This window comes from Dama dama, chromosome X (genome assembly GCF_033118175.1).
Source record: "Dama dama isolate Ldn47 chromosome X, ASM3311817v1, whole genome shotgun sequence".
Lineage (NCBI taxonomy): Eukaryota > Metazoa > Chordata > Mammalia > Artiodactyla > Cervidae > Dama > Dama dama.
Genome location: NC_083714.1, coordinates 112,404,046 through 112,423,100, shown reverse-complemented (window position 1 = coordinate 112,423,100; position 19,055 = coordinate 112,404,046). Strand labels below are relative to the sequence as shown.

Here is a 19,055-nt window from a genome sequence, read left to right as displayed (position 1 = left end):
CTCACACATTTCTGGTAGCTCAGATGAGGGGCTTCTTGTAGCCAATTCTTGGCATGAGAAGATGCTAACATGCCTTCAACAAACATAGACCCCTAGGGAAAAGAAAATGACACCTCATATTTCCAAGGGACAGTAGGATGTATCCTGCCCTAGTACCACTCCCAGCCATTTCCTCTGCCCTAAAGTATGGATGCCACAGACCCCAGTAATGACTTCAATCCCACACCAAACAGAAGAGGTGGTCTATGCGCTGTGTTCTTGCCCACTCAAATAGCAATGCCTAGAACAAGGCAGCCTGACTTTCTGTGTGGTTCTCAAGTTGGAGCTCAACTATAAACATTCTCCTCTGTGTAAAAATAAGACGCTTTTTTAAAAAGCTTCTTTATTCATATTAAACCCAACCATGGAGATTTTGATTTAAAGACTCACCTCCTTATAACCCTTTCGGAAATGGTCGGAATTTAAAGTGCACCTGGGTAGCCGCAGGACAGGGGCTTTTCTCCTGTGCATTTTAGTCTGGGCTTTGTTAAAGGGAGTTTTCATCAGAAGTTAATTTTGCTGTAATGGTCACTCTGAAGAAGTACTTAGTACTACAAACAGGTTATGGGCCCTGAAGAAATAAATGAATGTAAAGAAAGGAGGTAAGGGTGCTTATCAGAGCAAATGGAAGCACGGGTGCTGCATGTCAAGCACACTTCTCACTCAAAGGCAACTTCAGATAATGTGTTTAATTGCATCATCTTGCATTGCTCTCTTGGGCTTCCCAGGTGGCGCTAGTGGTAAAGAATCCGCCTGCCAGTGAAGGAGACAAGAGACACAACGTTTGATCCCAGAATTGGGAAGATCCCCTGGAGAAGGGCATGACTCCCCACTCAAGTATTCTTGCCTGGGAATTCCCATGTACAGAGGAGTCTAGCGGGCTACAGTCCATGGGGTCACAAAGAGTTGGACATGACTTAGCAACTAAACAACAACAACGGTTGCTCCCTTGATTTGAACATGGGGATTGGGTTCCAAGTGCATCCCTCATAAGCTCTGGTCTCTGGTCATCAAGTGCAGTCATTAATCCTGAGTGTAAAGTCATTTGCTTTTGCTCCAAATAAATGCTAGGATCAGCATGTCCTTACTGGGGGTTTTCAGATGTACTTGCTTGTGTCTTTTATAAGAAAAGCCAGCTTTCTTTATAGTCATTGCAACCTTCAAGTTAAAAAAAGGCAACCAGTCAGACCTTTCAGTTTTGAATTAAAATCGAAAAACTAAGTTTAGGATTCCTGTAAATAAAATCCTATGTTGAGCTTGGTTACCTGGATAGGTGGACACAGCCCAAAGTGGTTTGTTTACATTGTTGGCTTTTGAGTTGCTTGTTCGTATTTGTTTTTTAACATTCAGATTTTGAACATATACACATTTAAGGAATATTATTTTGTCCAACTCTGGCCACTTTCTTTGTGACTGGCCTGCTATGTCACTTCAGTTCTGTTCAATTCTGTGTGACCCCATGGACTGTAGCCTGCCAGGCTCCTCTGTCCATGGTGATTCTCCAGGCAAAAAACTGGAATGGGTTGCCATGCCCTCCTCCAGGGGATCTTCCCGACCCAGGGATCAAACCCGCATTTCTTATGTCTCCTGCATTGGCAGGCGGGTTCTTTACCACTAGCGCCACCTGGGAAGCCCTTATTTATTTGTATTTGCTTGAATTACTTTGCACTGACTGAAGATGATCGAGGGACTTCCCTGATGGTTCAATGGTTAAGACTGCACTTCTACTGCAGGGGAACTAAGATCCCACATGCCACATGGTACAGTCACACAAACAAACAAAAACTCTCTGCTGTTCTAATGTTCCTATAGACTTGAACTTGCTTTCCTTTTTCTAATGTTATGAAATCAAGGAATCAGCAAGGGCTGCAGTGACCCCTAGGAAAGTTCTGGAGCCAGACAAAAAGAGCAGGGACACTTCACCTGAGTACAGCTGGTCACTAGGTCTCCGGTTCTGCTCTTATAATAAGCCTGTCCACATCAGTGAAGTTGCAAACAAGTCAGAGGATAGGAGAATTTTACACTGAGAAGAAGAGAATCTTCTCAGTTTTCGCTACCTACTGAAATGTATGTAAGACGTTGTTGGACATGTGACAGGTATCCCAGGAATATGGATGAAGGACACGATCATGACAGGTGCCAAAGAAATACACAATGATTCCTGCAAGGTTGGGCTAAGAACCTGCCCAGCCCAAAGCGGGCCAGCCTCACACTCACAGTCCCAAACACAGTCTGGACAGCCAGGGCTGGAGGGCCCTTCTGACATGGAAGTGCTTCTCACCTGTTAGAGGATCGATCTTAATTTTTTTTAAAGAAAAGAGAAAAACCCAGCCTAGTCTTAGCTGTTGTGAAGAAAACAAACCATAAAATATGCTTGCATATTTAGTGCAAGCCATACATAGTCATAAAATTGTCCTGGTTTTGATTTATTAGGTTTAGCTACCTCGACCAAGCTGCTGCCAAATAGCAAAGAGAGCTGTTTAATTTCACTTCCTTGTTTTGTTGCTCACCATCTCATGGAGGATGGGGGTAGTGGTGAAGGTAATGTAGTGGTAAAGAATCTGCCTGCCAGTGAAGGAGATGCAAGAGACTTGGGTTCGATCCTTGGGTTGGGAAGATCCCCTGAAAGAAGAAATGGCAACCCACTCCAGTATTCTTGCCTGGAGAGTCCCCCTGGACAGAGGAGCCTGGCAGGCTACAGTCCACGGGGTCACAAAAGTCAGACATGACTGAGCCGCTGAGCACAGATTGAGCAAAAGGGAGAGATTTCACGTGTGCCACTGGGACAAAACTGTCAATGAGTGACTTTGCACACATGTCGGGGTCCAGCCCCAGCAGGATCCAGGGGAACCCTCAGGATGAATGGCATCGGCGAATGAGAGAGAGAGACAGTGAGACAAAGCTCGGGGCTAAGTCTGAAGTTTATTTTTGCACGGCCCCTTTATACCCTTAACAACATCTTTGGGGGAAGTGCATGTTGCTGACACACACGGCATCTCAAAACATTACAGCAACTTGACCTTCAACAGAAACAGGATGTCACCCACGTACTTTTCGCTCACAAGAGTCTTTCTTATCATTTGGCCTTCAGGCCTGCTAACATTTTATGGCTTGCACCTGGTGTGACTTAAGCAACTTCAGTAGCCGACCCTGTTTTTCTTATAATTAATCTATTTTCTTTCTAATAAGCGTCATCTCTATGGGAACTAGATAGGATTACATTTTTACAGAACAGAAATGTGAAGGACTGCAGAAACAGCAGATATGGCACAAAACAGGCTCTTAGTCTAAAAGTTAACCACCTGCAAGAAGTCGCCAGCTAATCTCTATCTAAACTATTTTCTATTAGGCACATTTGTGGCTATCATATTTGTGGAGCTTTTCTCACCCCGTGAAGGGGCCTATGCTTAATGGTTTCTTTTGTTAGCGTGCTGTGCTTAGGAAGTTTAGAACAATCAAGAGCATTTTTTGCAATGAGAGCACATATTTATCACACAAGCCAGAATGCCAGCAAAAGGGTTTGAATTGAAGCATTTCCTTCATCCCTGGCCCCTTCATAGGGTACCAGCATCCAGGAGATTTATTAATTAGCTTTTAAGTTGGTCTTTATTCAGTGAAAGAGGAGCAGGAGAGCTCTCGGCAGGCAACACAAGAATCCGCAGCAGGGCAAATAAGAGCAACAGCAGAAAAGGGGGGAGGACATAGGGTGGGGTAGAGGCCGAGGCCAACCTGGAGGGTCCCTTATCCTAGACGGCCTTGCCTGTCAGGTTTTTTCCTTGTGACCTCGTCATGGATGGGGTCCCGGACGGCCTTGCCTGCCCGGTATTTTCCTCATGACCTCGTCACAAGCGGGACATCCCATAACGGCTCCCGGCACACACATGTAAATGTGAGTACACATATGTGTACTTAAACTCATTACCTTTAAAACAATCATTTTGAGTGAACATGGCAGAATTCCCTAGTGGTCCAGTGGTCAGAATTCCATGCTTCCACGGCTGAAGGCCTGGGTTTGATCCCTAGTCAGGGAACTAAATTCTCACTATCTGCAGCCAAAAAATAAATAAATAAAAATTAATTAATAAAATAAAACTAAAAAATTTCTGAGTAAGCCTGGGAAAAGAAAAGCTAAACGCGAGGACAAGCAAAAGAAATTGTGTACACAATTCTATAATATCCAATGATACTGGGGAAAAGATGCTATTATTGTCAAGCTGAACTGCCCTAAACCTGGCAGAATTAAAGTTTCAGATTGAAAAGGAAATTTTATGTATATTGAAAGGCCATTTATAGGCTGTGTTGTAATCTAAAATCTAATCTCTTAAAGTTTAAAAGTTTGGCTTTAAAACTGCACAAGGATCTATGTGTTGTCAAATGAGTTTTGACCTAGTTTTCACAAAGAGACTAAAAAGAGACCCTTTTATTACTCTTGCAAGACCAAAAATTTAGGTTATTATAATTAGATTAAAAGGACCCAATGATAGATACATACTAAAAAACAACCACCCCATAGTGTAAGTTAACACAATTTGGGGTTATACATAGGATTATAAGTATTATGGGTTTCCCAGGTGGCGCTAGTGGTAAAGAACCTGCCTGCCAATGCAGGAGACACAAGAGATGCAAGTTTGATCCCTGGGTCAGGAAGATCCCCTGGAGGAGGGCATGGCAACCCACTCCAGTATTCTTGCCTGGAGAATCCTTATGAATAGAGGTGCCTGGCGGGCTACAGTCCATAGGGTCACAAAGAGACGGACACAGCTGGAGCGACCTAACACACACGCGTAAGTATTATAATACTTATAAGTATCAACAGAATAACCTTTGCAACGTAGTGGTGCTTCAAATCTGGTCTAAGGGCTAACACTGGACTGACTGAATGAGAAACATCTGGGGAGCTTTTTAAAGGACCCTAATTTCTGAGGACCCTAATTTTCACCCCTGAAAACTGAGTATAGGCGTAGCGGGCCCAGGAATCTGAAATATTTCTTAAAGTTCCACATGTAACTGCAGTCAGGTTTGAAAACCATTTCCAGAGTGCACTGTTGTTCTTTTCAAAAAAAGAAGGAGGGGGGTTGTCAAACGTTAAAACTAGAGACAAGTAGACAGACACCCAGGTGCCTATTACTAGCATATTTGCCTCAAGTATTATTTTCATTAAAAAACATCAAGTGTTACAACAAAGCCCCCGAGTCCCCCCACCCGCATGCTCAGCCCCATTCCCTTCCTCCATTTCAGAAGCCATCGCGGTTGTCACTCAGCGAGTGTCCCTCAGGCACTGTTTGTGATGGTGCCCAGGCTGCTGCCAGGTGGCCCGTGCAGGGGGTGCAGCAACACCCCCGGGCACCTCACAGGGTTTCTCTAGAGAAGGAGGAGGGAGAATCTTCCCTAAAGAACCCCAAGGAAAAAAAAAAGGATTTAGTAAATTCAGGAACATTGACAATGCAGTGTGTGAACAAAACAACCGTAGTGTAGTATCTTGTAGGCAAAGGTGTCAAAGGTCAAAAGTGGTGAAGGGATTCTGGGTTAGAAATGGTTTTCCCCACCAACTGTAAGGCCATGGGATAAGACATGACCACTGATGGAAGACGATTTCAGGTATTGAGGTATGGAGAAGTCATTCTGGCTTAGACATAATCTAACTCGAACGTCATGCTAACTAAACAGCCTGTTTGTGGCCTATGAAACATATATTGTATATCTGCTTTAATTATTGAAGAAAAGGGTGCATTGACCAGAAGTAAGGAAGTCTGTGTTAAAAAATAAAGATTATGGACTTCCCGGGATGCCCAATAATTAAGACTCCATGCTTCCAATGCAGGGGGCCCGGGTTTGGTCCCTGGTGGGGGAACTAAGATCCCACATGCTGTATGGCAGCCAAAAAGTAAAAATGAAATAATAATAATAAAATAAAGATTAAATGCTCCCCTTCCTGGGACACCAATGGTGGTGCTCCTTCAATGATAAGACTCCCTTCCCAGATGCCAAGGCCATACTGACTCGCTCTGTATGTGCTGGTCTGTTTTTTCAAACCTTGCAGGAATGTATCCCTGACTTGTTTAATGTTCTTCATTCTGACGAGATATATTAATAAAACTGCACTAAAAACCAAGCTTCTTTGGAGCACTTTCTCAGAGTCATCTGAGAGGCTGTCTCTCAGGCTATAATCTTCAGTCTGGCTCAAATAAAACTCTTTTCTATTCCTACTATAGACTGTTTATTGATTCTTTTCATCAACATTGCCTTCCCCCATTTGTAAAGACAAGATTTCTAGCCACCTGATTTTTCTTCACCTGGGGGAAGAGCCCCACAGGCAAGAAGAGAATGGTTTCTTTGTCACCTGTTCCTTTCAGGAAAGGAAAATACTGATCCCCAGCTTTGCAACGGGGGGCTTTGATTCTGCCCAAGACAATTCCTCTAGCCGAACGCCTGTAAGCCCAGCAGCCCGACTCTGCAGTATTCCCCAAACCGATAATGACAAATGAAATAGCACTTTAACCATCTGTTCTAGTTGCTGCATTTTGCCTCTGGTGTTTATAAACCTGCTTCCATGAAAATCAAAAACAAAGCCCAGAGTTTAGCAGAAAAGTATGGCTGGGTGAGCAGCCAAAAGCAATTTCCATCTCGGAAAGAAACACAACTTAATTTATTTTTAGCCAAGATGTTTTGGAAACGTGTGATTTGCTTCAGAGAAAGAAATGTAATGTGCTCTGGTGTTGCTCAGGCACCCTTCCTTTTGGAAGAAAAGCAAGAAAATGTGGGGGTGTGGCAATGTTGAGGGGGTACTTTTCTGTTTAAATTTGGCTTTGTTGCTAAAATTAGCACAAAGGATCTTCTGGAACATTGGCCCATGTAGTTCACCAAGTGATTCCTGGTAGCCCTTGGGGAATGATATTCATAAATGGCCAATGGCAGTTAGCTTTCCTCTGTGTTTGCTTTGGGGGAAAAAAAAAAAAAAAAGCCCAGTGGGGATTTTTCCTTATTGATTTGCTAAGTGATATCACAAGATCACATTATATTTATTTGCTCTTTTCTACAGAATAGGACAACATGAAAAGATTGGATTATTTCATTCTTAGCGAGCAGGACAGCCCTAATCCTCAGCATCATATGAGTTATGCACATGAAGAAATTTCAGCTCAAAAAGCTTAAATGACTTTTTCTGGGGTTGCTCAGCAGGGAGAGAGAAAAATGAGAAATTGTTTTTTTTGTATCAAACTATCAGTCAAATGAATAAAACAAACAGGACGTAGCTTTGCGAAACTACCCCACAGTTATGGATGGTGCTAATGGCTGGGGCTCCTGTGTCGTGACTTGACTGGAATCCATCAGCATTTAATAATGAAATGTTTCATCTGTGGGACTGGGGACCAAAATACATGGTTTTATCTCTTTGAAGAGAAAGCTAGCATTTCCTGACTGTTGTTATTGTTCAGTCACCAAGTCATGTCCAACTCTTTGCGACCCCGACCCCATGGACTGCAGCATGTCAGGCTTCCCTGTCCTTCACTCTCTCCCTGAGTTTGCTCAAACTCATGTCCATTGAGTCAGGGATGCCATCCAACCATCTCATCCACTGCCGCCCTTTCTCCTCTTCCTGACTGTGCCTGATACTATTTGTTGATCAATTCTACTCCCCACCCCGTGATTAATGTTACATACCCAATACTGAAGATGTTTTTGTCCAGAAACAAGTCACACTATCTTCAAAGGAAACAAAGGAAAAATTGAGTTTTAAATTTGCACAATGTTACACATCAAATGTATTTCAATTAGAAAAACTGTATTGCAGGGATTAAAGTTATCATTAATTACTGGCAAGCAAATTGTAATTGAATCAGCCTGCAATGAGGGAGACCTGGGTTCGATCCCTGGGTTGAGAAGATCCCTCTAGAAGAGAACAGCTACCCACTCCAGTATTCTGGCCTGGACAATTCCATGGACTGTATAGTCCATGGGGTCACAGAGTCAGACACGACTGAGTGACTTTCACTTTCAAACGGTAAGAAGTGTTTTATATATATATATATTTAATACTTTTATTTTTGGCTGTGCTGGGTCTTTGTTCCTATGAGTGGGGACTACTCTCTAGTTGCAGCGTGCGGCCTTCTCCTGTTGTGGAACACAGACTCTAGGGCACCTGAGCTTCAGTAGTTGTGACTGCCGGCTCAAGAGCACAGACTCAGTAGTTGTGGCGCATGGGCTTAGTCGGTCCATGGCATGTGGGATCTGCCCAGACCGATGATCGAACCTGTGTCCCCTGCATTGGCAGGCAGATTCTTAACCAGTGGGCCACCAGGAAAGTCCGTAAGTGTTGTATTTGTAACTGTTCTTTTCCTTCTCCTTTCTAAACTTATTACCAAAGCAGAAATATCTAATGAAATTGCATAAAACTAGAAATGCAGAAAATAAGACGAGAACTTCTGTAGCTTTCATGGCCTCTAATAAATGGGCTCTGCAATGCTGCAGACTTCAGAGAGAATGCAACTCAGGATTTTCTACATCATTTTTTAACAATGAAAACCAATTTGAGAATTAAGGCCTGGCAGACAATGTATTTAGTCTTGCTATGGTAAGGAACATTCTTGCCTAAAACTACAAACATAAGGAAGTGAATTTCGAAGCGTCTCCCAAATCATGTGATTTCTCCAAGTTTTATACCTTATGTCTGTTCCTCCTCTGCTGTATCATTAATAAGTTCCCATATGTGCCATCTTGCTAACCACCTTACCCTCCCCTGGTCCTTTCTGTAAGTCCCCCTGCACTAGTGGCCAGAACAGAGTGATAACTAAATAGATAAGAGTGCTTTCTCAGGGGTTCCAATCTGGGCACTTTGACTCCAGATGTTAACTCAGCTGCCTCAGCATCAAAGGAATCAAATTCTTTGTTACCATAGTTCTAATCAACTAGGACTTGAATGATTTAGTAAATACAAGTGTCAACCACACAATACTTTGAGTTAGGACCTGTGTGTCAAAATCTGCCTGATAACACATAAGGACTTATATTTGTAATATTTTTTTAAAGACTCCAAAACCAGCGATTCCAGTAAATTCGGTCTGGGCTCCCTTAAGGGCCTCTTAGGAAGCCCTCACTCCCTGGGGGCAGCAGCTATTTTGAGCACTGGCCTTTATGGCTGTACCTTAGAAACCATTTGAGTTCTGACTGAAATGTACAGCTTGCAATGTATTACCAACAAGCGGAATTCTTAATAAGCTGGTTTCCTGTAGTGCATCAAAACAAGTCTAACTGATGTATCAAAGGGAGTGAGATGAAGCCTACTACTTGTAATAAATGGTTTTATGCTCTTCTATTTATCTCTACCTTCAGCCTGTCAACTAATTTTAGGATAAAATATTAGAAAACTGCCTCTATGTGACTAGTTTTCAATTCTGCCGATATTAACATTTTAGTAACTGGCAAATGGCATCGGTTGCTCATTAGAATAAATCTACTTGATTGCACAGGCAAGCTCCCCTGGAAGAAAATACATATTTCCCCCACAGGATTCAAAGCTATTTTCATTTGCAATGCAAATACAGGCAGCCCATAAGCATCATTTTCTTTCCCTGAAATTGTCTCTTGAGGAAGGCCGCGGGGGAGGCGGGGTGTGGGGGGGGGAGCGGATAAAGGTTGCTCACCACTAATACACTAGAGATTTCTAGAAGCTATCAGAGGTTCTGATTTGAGCAGTATGCTTTCTAATTAGCATGGGGTGCTGTAGGTCAAAGGGTACAAATTTGCATCTACAAGAAGAATAAGTTCTGAGGCTATAATGAATAGCATGCTGATGATAGTTAATAAAAAGGTATTTGATACCTGAAAGTTGGCAAGAGTAGATTGTAAGCATTCTAACCACACACACACACACAGAGTTAACTATGTTAACTATGTAAGGTGATGAGTGTGTTAATTATCTTGATCTTGGTAATCATTCTATGTGTATGCATGTCAATAAATCACATCATAAACTTTATTCTATTTTTAACTTTTGGCTATGTTGCATGGCTTGCAGGATCTTAGTTCCTAAACCAAGGAGTGGAACATATGCCTCCTGCAGTGGAAGTGCAGAGTCCTAACCACTGGACTGCCAGGAAAGTCCCCCATTGTACACTTTAAATGAATACAATTATATCTGGCAATTACTCCTCAATACAGATTTTTTTAAGCAAACTAGAAATCATCCATACTTCAATTTGAAAAAAGAGTAAACTGGAAATACCAAGGCAATGTACAGATTCAATGCAATCTCTATCAAACTACGAATGGCATTTTTCACAGAACTAGAACAAAACATTTTTTAATTTGTATGGAAACACAAAAGACTTTGAATAGCTGAAGAAATCCTAAGAAAGAAAAATGGAGATGGAGGAATCAGGCTCCTTGACTTCAGGCTATACTACAAAGCTACAGTAATCAAAACAGTATGGTACTGAAACAAAAGCAGAAATATAGATCAACAGAACAGGATAGAAAGCCCAGAAATACACCCATGAACCCATGGTCAATCTATGACAAAGGAGGCAAGAATATACAAAGGAGGAAAGACAGCCTCTTCAATAAATGGTGCTAGAAAAACTAGACAGTTACATGCAAAAAAAAAGAAATTAGAATATTCACTAACACCATATACAAAACTAAAGTCAAAATGGATTAAAAACCTAAATGTAAGACCAGATACTATAAAACTCTTAGCAGCAAACATAGGCAGAACACTTTGTGACATAAATCACAGCAATATCTTTTTGAATCCACCACTAAGAGTAGTGAAAATAAACAAATGGGACCTAATTAAACTTAAAAGCTTTTGCACAACAAAGAAAATCATAAAAATTTAAAAACAACCCACAAAATGAGAGAAAATATTTGTAAATAAAGCAACTGACAAGGGATTAGTCTCCAAAATAGACAAATAGCAACATGCAACCTTATATAAAAAAAAAAAATCAAAAAGTGGGCAATCTAAATAGACATTTCTCCAAAGAAGACATATAGATGGCCAATAAACACATGAAAAGATGCCTAACATCACTAATTATTAGAGAAATGCAAATCAAAACTACAATGGGATATCACCTCATACCAGTCAGAATGACCATCATTAAAAAATCTACAAATAATAAATGCTGGAGAGGGTGTGGAGAAAAGGGAACTCTCCAACAATGTTGGTGGGAATGTAAATTGGCAAAGCTACTATAGAGAACACTATGGAGGTTCCTTTAAAAACTAAAAATAGAACTACCAGCACCATCCCTGGTGGCTCAGTGGTAAAGAATCCTCCTGCCAATGTAGGAGACATGGGTTCAATCCCTGATCCGGGAAGACACCACATGCCAAGAAGCAACCATGCATCACAGCTATGGAACCCGTGCTCTAGAGCCCAAGAACCACAACTACTGAACCCTCGTGCCACAACTACTGAAGCCCTCACACCCTAGGGCCTGTGCTCAGCAACAAGAGAAGCCATGGCAATGAAAAGTCTGTGCACTGCAACTAGATAGTAACCCCAGCTCACCGTGACTAGAAAAAAGACTGCACAGCAAATAAATAAATAAATAATTAAATTAAAAAAAAAAAAAAAACAACTACCATATGATCCAGCACACACACACCTGGGCAACTATCTAGAGAAAACTAATCTGAAAAGATACATGCACCCCAATGTTCATAACAGCACTATTTTCAATAAATGTCAAGATATGGAAGCAACCTGACTATCCATCAACATAGGGATTAAAAAAAAAAAAAAAAGACATGGCATAGGGGATTCCCCGGCAGTCAAGTGGTTAGGACAACAGACTCTCACTGCTGATGGAGCAGCCCTCCCCACCAAAAAAGACATAGTATATATGTACAGTAGAATATTACTCAGCTACAAAAAAATGAATAAACTAATGCCAATTTGCAGCCACATGGATGGACCTAGAGATTCTCATACTAAATAAGTCAGATAAAGACAAATAGAATATCACTTATATGGAATCTATGAAAAAAGATACAAATAAACTTATTTACAAAACAGAAACAGACTTACAGACTTCAAAAATAAGTTTATGGTTAACCAAAGGGGAAACACGGGATAAATTAGGAGGTTGGGATTAACATATACACACTACTATATATAAAACAGATAACCAACAAGGACCTACTACAGAGCACAAGGAACTCTACTCAATATTCTGTAATAACCTATATGGGAAAAGAATCTGAAAAAGAATACATATATATAATATATACATATATATATATATAACAGAATCGCTTCACTATATACCTGAAAGTAACACAACATTATAAAGCTATGTGATGTGCTGTGCTCAGTCATGTCATGTCTGGCTCTTTGCAAGCCCATGGACTGTAACCCACCAGGCTCCTCTGTCCATGAGATTGTCCAGGCAAGAATACTGGAGTGGGTTTCCATGCCCTCCCTCCAGGGGATCTTCCTGACCCCAGAATCAAACTCTCATCTCTTACACCTCCTGTATTGGCAGGCGAGTTCTTTACCAGTAGCGCCACCTGGGAAACATATATATAAGTGAAGTTTTTATATGATTTTTTAATCATATAAATGTTTATAAATGAACTTCATATAAATATATATGAAGTTGTTGTTCAGTTGCTAAGTCATGTCTGACTCTTTGCAATCCCATGGACTGATGGGCTGCAGTATACCAGGCTCCTCTGTCCATGGGATTTCCCAGGCAAGAATATTGGAGTGGGTTGCCATGCCCTCCTCCGGGGGAATAAAATGATAATAAATAAATACATAAGCTTAAAAATCAAATTGGGAATACTAATTGAAGAAGGAAACAAGATAACCAGATGAGAAGATTCCAGGGGCCCTGGTAGGGGATCAGTGAAGAGGTTTCTAAACCCTAGTGAAAATGTTTAGTCGCTCAGTCATGTCCAACTCTTTGAGACTCCATGGACTATAGCCTGCCAGGCTCCTCTGTCCATGAAATCCTCCAGACAAGAATACTGGAGTGGGTTGTCATTTCCTTCTCCAGGGGGTCTTCCCCACCCAAGGATTGAACCCAGTCCACTGCAGGTGGACTCTTTACTGTCTGAGCCACCAGGGAAGCCCTAAACCCTGGACTGGTCCTCAAACCTCATATTCTGAGCATATGTTTGGTCAAATTAAGGAAAAATGAGAGAAATAGGGACAACATAGTAAGATTTTAATAAAATTGAATTTGTCTCATTTAAAAGACTGCCTTATAACCTTCCCTGGTGGCTCAGTGGTAAAGGATCTGTCTGTCCATGCAGGAGACGGGTTCGATCCCTGGTCTGGAAGATCCCACATGCCATGAGGCAACTAAATCCGTGCGCCACAAGTACGGAAGCCCATGCATTCTAGGACCTGTGCTCTGTAACAAGAGAAGCCACCAAAATGAGAAGCTGTCCACTGCAACCAGAGGAGAGCCTCTGTAGCAACAAAGACCCAGCACAGCCAAAAATAAATAAATAAAATTATAAAAATAAATAAATGAAAAATAAAAGACTGCCCTATAAGATTATAGGATCTTTGGATCTTTTCTTGGTATTATTTAAATTTTTATTGAAATATTTATATATTTTTACATTCTCTTCCATTATAGGTTATTACAAAATATTGAGTATAGTCCCCTGTGTTACAGAGTAGGTCCTTGTCAGTTATCTATTTTATATAGATGGATCTTTTGAAATTTAAATCTCCATCCTTATATGATGAGGTGGCTTTGTGTGTATGTGTGTTTCATTCTCTAAATGGTATAGCACAAGGTTGACAAACACCTCCAAGATGACACTAAATAACTGTTTCTCCTAAATTCATAGTCAGACAAATATAAGTAAAATGAAGAAGCAGAGGAAGCACTCCCAATTAAGAGAGTAAGAGAAATCCCCTGAAAGAATAAACAATGAAACCAACCTCTCCAGTCTACTAGATCTTCAGTTCAAAAAGGAGGTTATAAAAATACTGAAGGAATTATAAAAGGATATCAATAGAAGTGCAGATCACTATAACAAGGAATTAGAAACTATAAAGAGGAGCCAATTAAAATTAGAAAACTTGTGTGCTAAGATGAAAGCTGAGCAAAAGGCAATAAATAGCAAGTTTAATATTGCAGAAGAGTAATAAATGATCTGGAAGATAGAATAATAGAAATTGCCCAATCAGAACAGTGGACAGAAAAGTGAAAGCAATATATGAGACCTACCAGATTATATAAAGTGAGCCTACCTACTCATAACAGGGTTCCCAGAAGGAGAAGAAAGAGAAATGGGGATCAAAAATGTATGTGAAGAAATTATGGTGGAAAACTTCCTAAAGAAGGAAATAGACATCGAGGTACAGGAAGTACAGAGGATCCCAAACAAGATGAACCCAAACAGACCTACACTAAGACATAATTAAAATGGCAAAAGTTAAAGAGAGGATTCTAAATTCAGTAAGAAAAAAACAAAGTTAGTTACAAGGGAACTCCCACAAGGCTATCAGCTGATTTCTCTACAGAAAAGTGGCAAGCCAAAAGAGAGTGGCAAGAAATATTCAAAATCCTGAAAGGGAAAAACCTGCAACCTAGGATACTCTACTCAGCAAGATAATCATTTAAAATAGAAGGAGAGATACAGAATTTCTCAGAGAAATAAAAACTAAAAGACTACAGCAATACTAAACCAATCCTAAAAGAAATATTGAAAGGTCTTCTCGAAACAGAAAAGCAGCAAGAATCTGTAAGGGAAAATAAAAATTGGAAAGTAAATCACTTAAATAAGTGAGTACAGGGTTAGTGGTTAGGACTCAGTGCTTCCACTGGATAGGTAACTAAGATCCCTAAAGCCACGTGGTGCAGGTAGTGGGGGAAGCTACAGAATACAAAAATTTTTTTGTGAATTCAATTATAACTCCAAAGAACAGCAAAAAGATGAACATGAAGATGTAAAAGAGGACATCAAAATCATAAAATGTGGGGAAGGGGAATAAAAAAATGTAGTTTTTTTAAACTTAATTTATTTGGCTGCACTGGGTCTTTGTTGCTGTTTGCAGGTTTTCTCTAGTTATTCTGCACAGGATCCTCATTTCAGTGCCTTCTCTTGTTGCAGAGCACAGGCTTTCAGTAGTTGTGGCACGTTGGCTTTGTTGCCCCTCAGTATGTGGGATCTTCCCAGACCAGGGATTGAATCCATGTTCCCTTCATTGGTAGACAGATTCTTGACCAGGCAAGTTCTGTAGTTTTTTCTAAAGAATGTGCTTGAGCCTATATGACTACCAGTGTTAAGCATGTAGATACAGTACTGGGTTAATATACTTGAAAATCAGGGCAAACATAAATCAAAATTCGCCAAGCTAGGCTCAAAATTCTGCAGGCTAGGCTTCAACAGTACGTGAACCAAGAACTCCCAGGTGTTCAAGCTGGGTTTAGAAAAGGCAGAGGAACCAGAAATCAAATTGCCAACCTCTGCTGAATCATAGAAAAAACAAGAGAATTTCAGAAAAAAATCTACCTCTGCTTCACTGACTACGCTTAAGCCTATGACTGTGCAGATCACAACAAACTATGGAAAATTCTTAAAGAGAGAGGAATACCAGACCACCTTACTGTTGCAGGAAGGGGGACACCTTCCAGGGTCCGAAACTGGGCTCTTGTATAACACTTGGAAATGAATTGTCCAAGGAGACACATGTGCTGACAAAGCAAGAGATTTTAGTGGGAAAGGGCGCCTGGGTGGAGAACAGTAGGGTTAGGGAACCCAGGAGAACAGCTCTGCCACATGGCTTACAGTCTCGGGTTTTATGGTGCTGGGGTTAGTTTCTGGGTTGTCTTTAGCCAATCATTCTGACTCAGAGTCCTTCCTGGTGGTGCATGCCATGTTCAGCCAAGATGGATGCCAGAGAGAAGGATTCTGGGAGGTGGTCGGACATGTGGTGTCTCCTTTTGACCTTTCTCGAACTCTTCCGGTTGGTAGAGGCTTATTAGTTCCCTGTTCCTTACCAGGACCTCCTGTCGTAAAATAATTCATGCAGATGGTGACTGTGGTGCCTGGCCAGGGTGGGCGGTTTCAATCAGTGTGCTTCCCCTAACATTACCAACCTCCTGAGAAACCTGTATGCAGTTCAAGAAGCAACAGTTAGAACCAGACATGGAACAACAGACTGGTTCCAAATTGGGAAAGGAGTATGTCAAGGCTGTATATTGTCACCCTGCTTATTTAACCTATGTGCAGAATACATCATGGGAAATGTGGGGCTGGATGAAGCACAAGCTGGAATCAAGATTGCCAGGAGAAATATCAATAACCTCAGATATGCAGATGACACCACCCTCATGGCAGAAATCGAAGAGGAACTAAAGAGCCTCTTGATGAAGATGAAAGAGGAGAGTGAAAAAGCTGGCTTAAAACTCAATATTCAAAAAACTAAGATTATGGCATCTGGTCCCATCACTTCATTGCAAATAAATGGGAAACAAAATAGTGACAGACTTTATTTTCTTGGGCTCCAAAATCACTGCAGATGGTGACTGCAGCCATGAAATTAAAAGATGCTTGCTCCTTGGAAGAAAAGCTATGACCAACCTAGACAGCATATTAAAACGCAGAGACATTACTTTGCCGACCAAGGTCCATATAGTCAAAGCTATGGGTTTTTCCAGCAGTCATGCATGGATGTGAGAGTTGGACCATATAGAAGGCTGAGTGCTGAAGAACTGATGCTTTTGAAGTATGGTATTGGAAAAGACTCTTGAGAGTCTCTTGGGTTGCAAGATCAAACCAGTCAATCCTAAATGAAATTGTTAGGTAGTTAGAATAGGGAAAAGGAGTCCAGAATGGCGGTTACTAAAAGACCTGGAAGGGAAAAGCCCGTGAAAATAGAACAAAGGAAGGTCCGAGGACTGGAGTGAGAACCTCAGGTAAAACAAACAGCACCCCTGGCTGGCCCAATTTAGATAGGACAGGCCCAGGGAGGAAAAAAAAAAGAACAAAAACATATAAAGAGAGGAGCCAAAGGGCTCTCTCTCTCTCCCCCGACCCCCCGTGCGATGGGGCGCTCTTCTCTTCGCGTCCTTGGATCAACGTGTCCTCATGCCTCGAAGATGGATTTTCCTGCTATTATCTAAATAAAAGAGAGCTGTAACACTGATTTATTTAAGAGCTATAACACGGTCCGTTCGAGACCTGAGAGCTATAACACGGTCTGTCCAAGACCCGAGAGCTGTGACACGCTGAGGGGGGCTTTAATGTCCTTCACTCCAAATCTTTGTTGTGATGAGACAAAAACTGAGGAGCATACACTCGTGTGACAAAATCAATCCTGAATATTCATTGGAAGGACTGATGGTGAAGCTCCAATACTTTAGCCCCCTGATATGAAGAGCCGACTCATTACAAAAGACCCTGATGCTGGGAAAAAAATGAAGGCAGGAGAAGGCGACGACAGAGGATAAGATGGTTATATGGCATCACCGACTCGATGGACATAAAGTTTGAGCAAGCTGCGGCAGATAGTGAAGGACAGGGAAGCCTGGCATCCATGGGGTCACAAAGATTCAGACACAACTGAGCGACTGAACAACAACAAATCAAAAACATAACAGATACACAAAAACCAAAAAGAAGATAACTCAAGCATAATAGAGTCTCAAAAAAGAACCATAAAAGAAGACCATCAAACCACAAAAGGAAAAACAAAAAGAAGAAATATAAAATCAACTGGAAAAAAAGGTTTTAAATGGCAATAAATAATTATCTATCAATAATTACCTTAAATGTCAATGAACTAAATGCGTCAATCAAAAGACATACAGTGCAAATGGGAAGGAAATCTAAAAATGAGTGGATATACGTGAAAGTGTTAATAGCCTCGGTAGGGAGGCCAGAGGTCTCTAAGCAGCAGGAGGAAACAAACTGCAAGTGGCAGACTTTTTTTTTTTCTTTTCTCTTCCAATCCTATGTTGTCATGGTAACACCTGGTTCCACCTGAACTTATCTCAAACCTTGAGCTAACCATTGTGTTTTTCTTATGGAAATATCTTTCTTAAGCTGTGTTAATGAACTATGTATTTGCTTGGAAATCTGCCTTTCTTCAAGATTCCTGTGAATTGTTTTATGGCCCGGGATGACTCACTTTGTGCCAATGCTATCTCAAAATGCATGTTGTGGGTGAGGGGCCTGGTGCAGCTCTCTAAGTTTTGAGGCATTTCCTTTCTCTAATTAGCAGCTTGCTAACAGGTATATAACTCCTTGCTAAAAACTAGCAAGGAGGCACTCTTTCTGTCCCCTTCTGCTGTCTATGTCAGAAACTTTCTCTCTCTCTTTTATACTATTACACAACAAGCTATTACTCAACAAGCTCTGAGCGATCAAGCCTCATCACTGGCCCTGGATTGAATTCCTCTCCTCCAGAGGCCAGGAATCCTGGTGTGTTCATGGCTCATAGCAGCAACCTTTCATCTGTGTACATATAACTGATTCACTTTGCTGCATAGCAGCAGCTAATACAACACTGTAAAATAACTCCAATAAAATACTCCAATAAAAAAGAACTTTAAAAAAGACATAGAGTGGCAGACTGGGTAAGAAAACAAGAGCCTACAATATGTTGCCTACAAGAGACCCATTTTAGGGCAAAGGGCACACATAGATTGAAAGTGAGGGGATGAAAAAGGCTATCTCATGCAAATGGAAATGACAAGAAAGTAGGGGTGGCAATACTCATATCAGACACAATAGACTTTAAGAAAAAGGCCATAAAGAAGGATAAAGAATAACACTATACAATGATAAAAGATCAGTACAAGAAGAGGATGTTACACTCATTAACATACATACACTCAGTATTTGCTGTTGCTGTTGTCCAGTCGCTCGGTTGTGTCCGACTCTTTGCAACCCCATGGACTGCAGCATGCCAGGCTTCCCTGTCCTTCACTGTCTCCCAGGGTTTGCTCAGGCTCATGTTCATTGAGTCAGTGATGCCATCCAACCATTTCATCCTCTGTCACCCCTTTCTCTTCCTGCCCTCAGTCTTCAATATAGGA

General features: G+C 41.2%; 1 long non-coding RNA gene across 1 annotated transcript; it reads right to left on the bottom strand.

Moving 5' to 3' along the window:
- LOC133051817 (uncharacterized) lies at positions 1-19,048 on the bottom strand. Its single transcript, XR_009691923.1, has 3 exons — positions 18,850-19,048; positions 3,962-4,085; positions 1-92 (listed from the first exon to the last, which is right to left on the bottom strand). It is a non-coding gene; the product is annotated as an uncharacterized LOC133051817 (long non-coding RNA).
- Between the last annotated feature and the right edge of the window lie 7 nt (positions 19,049-19,055).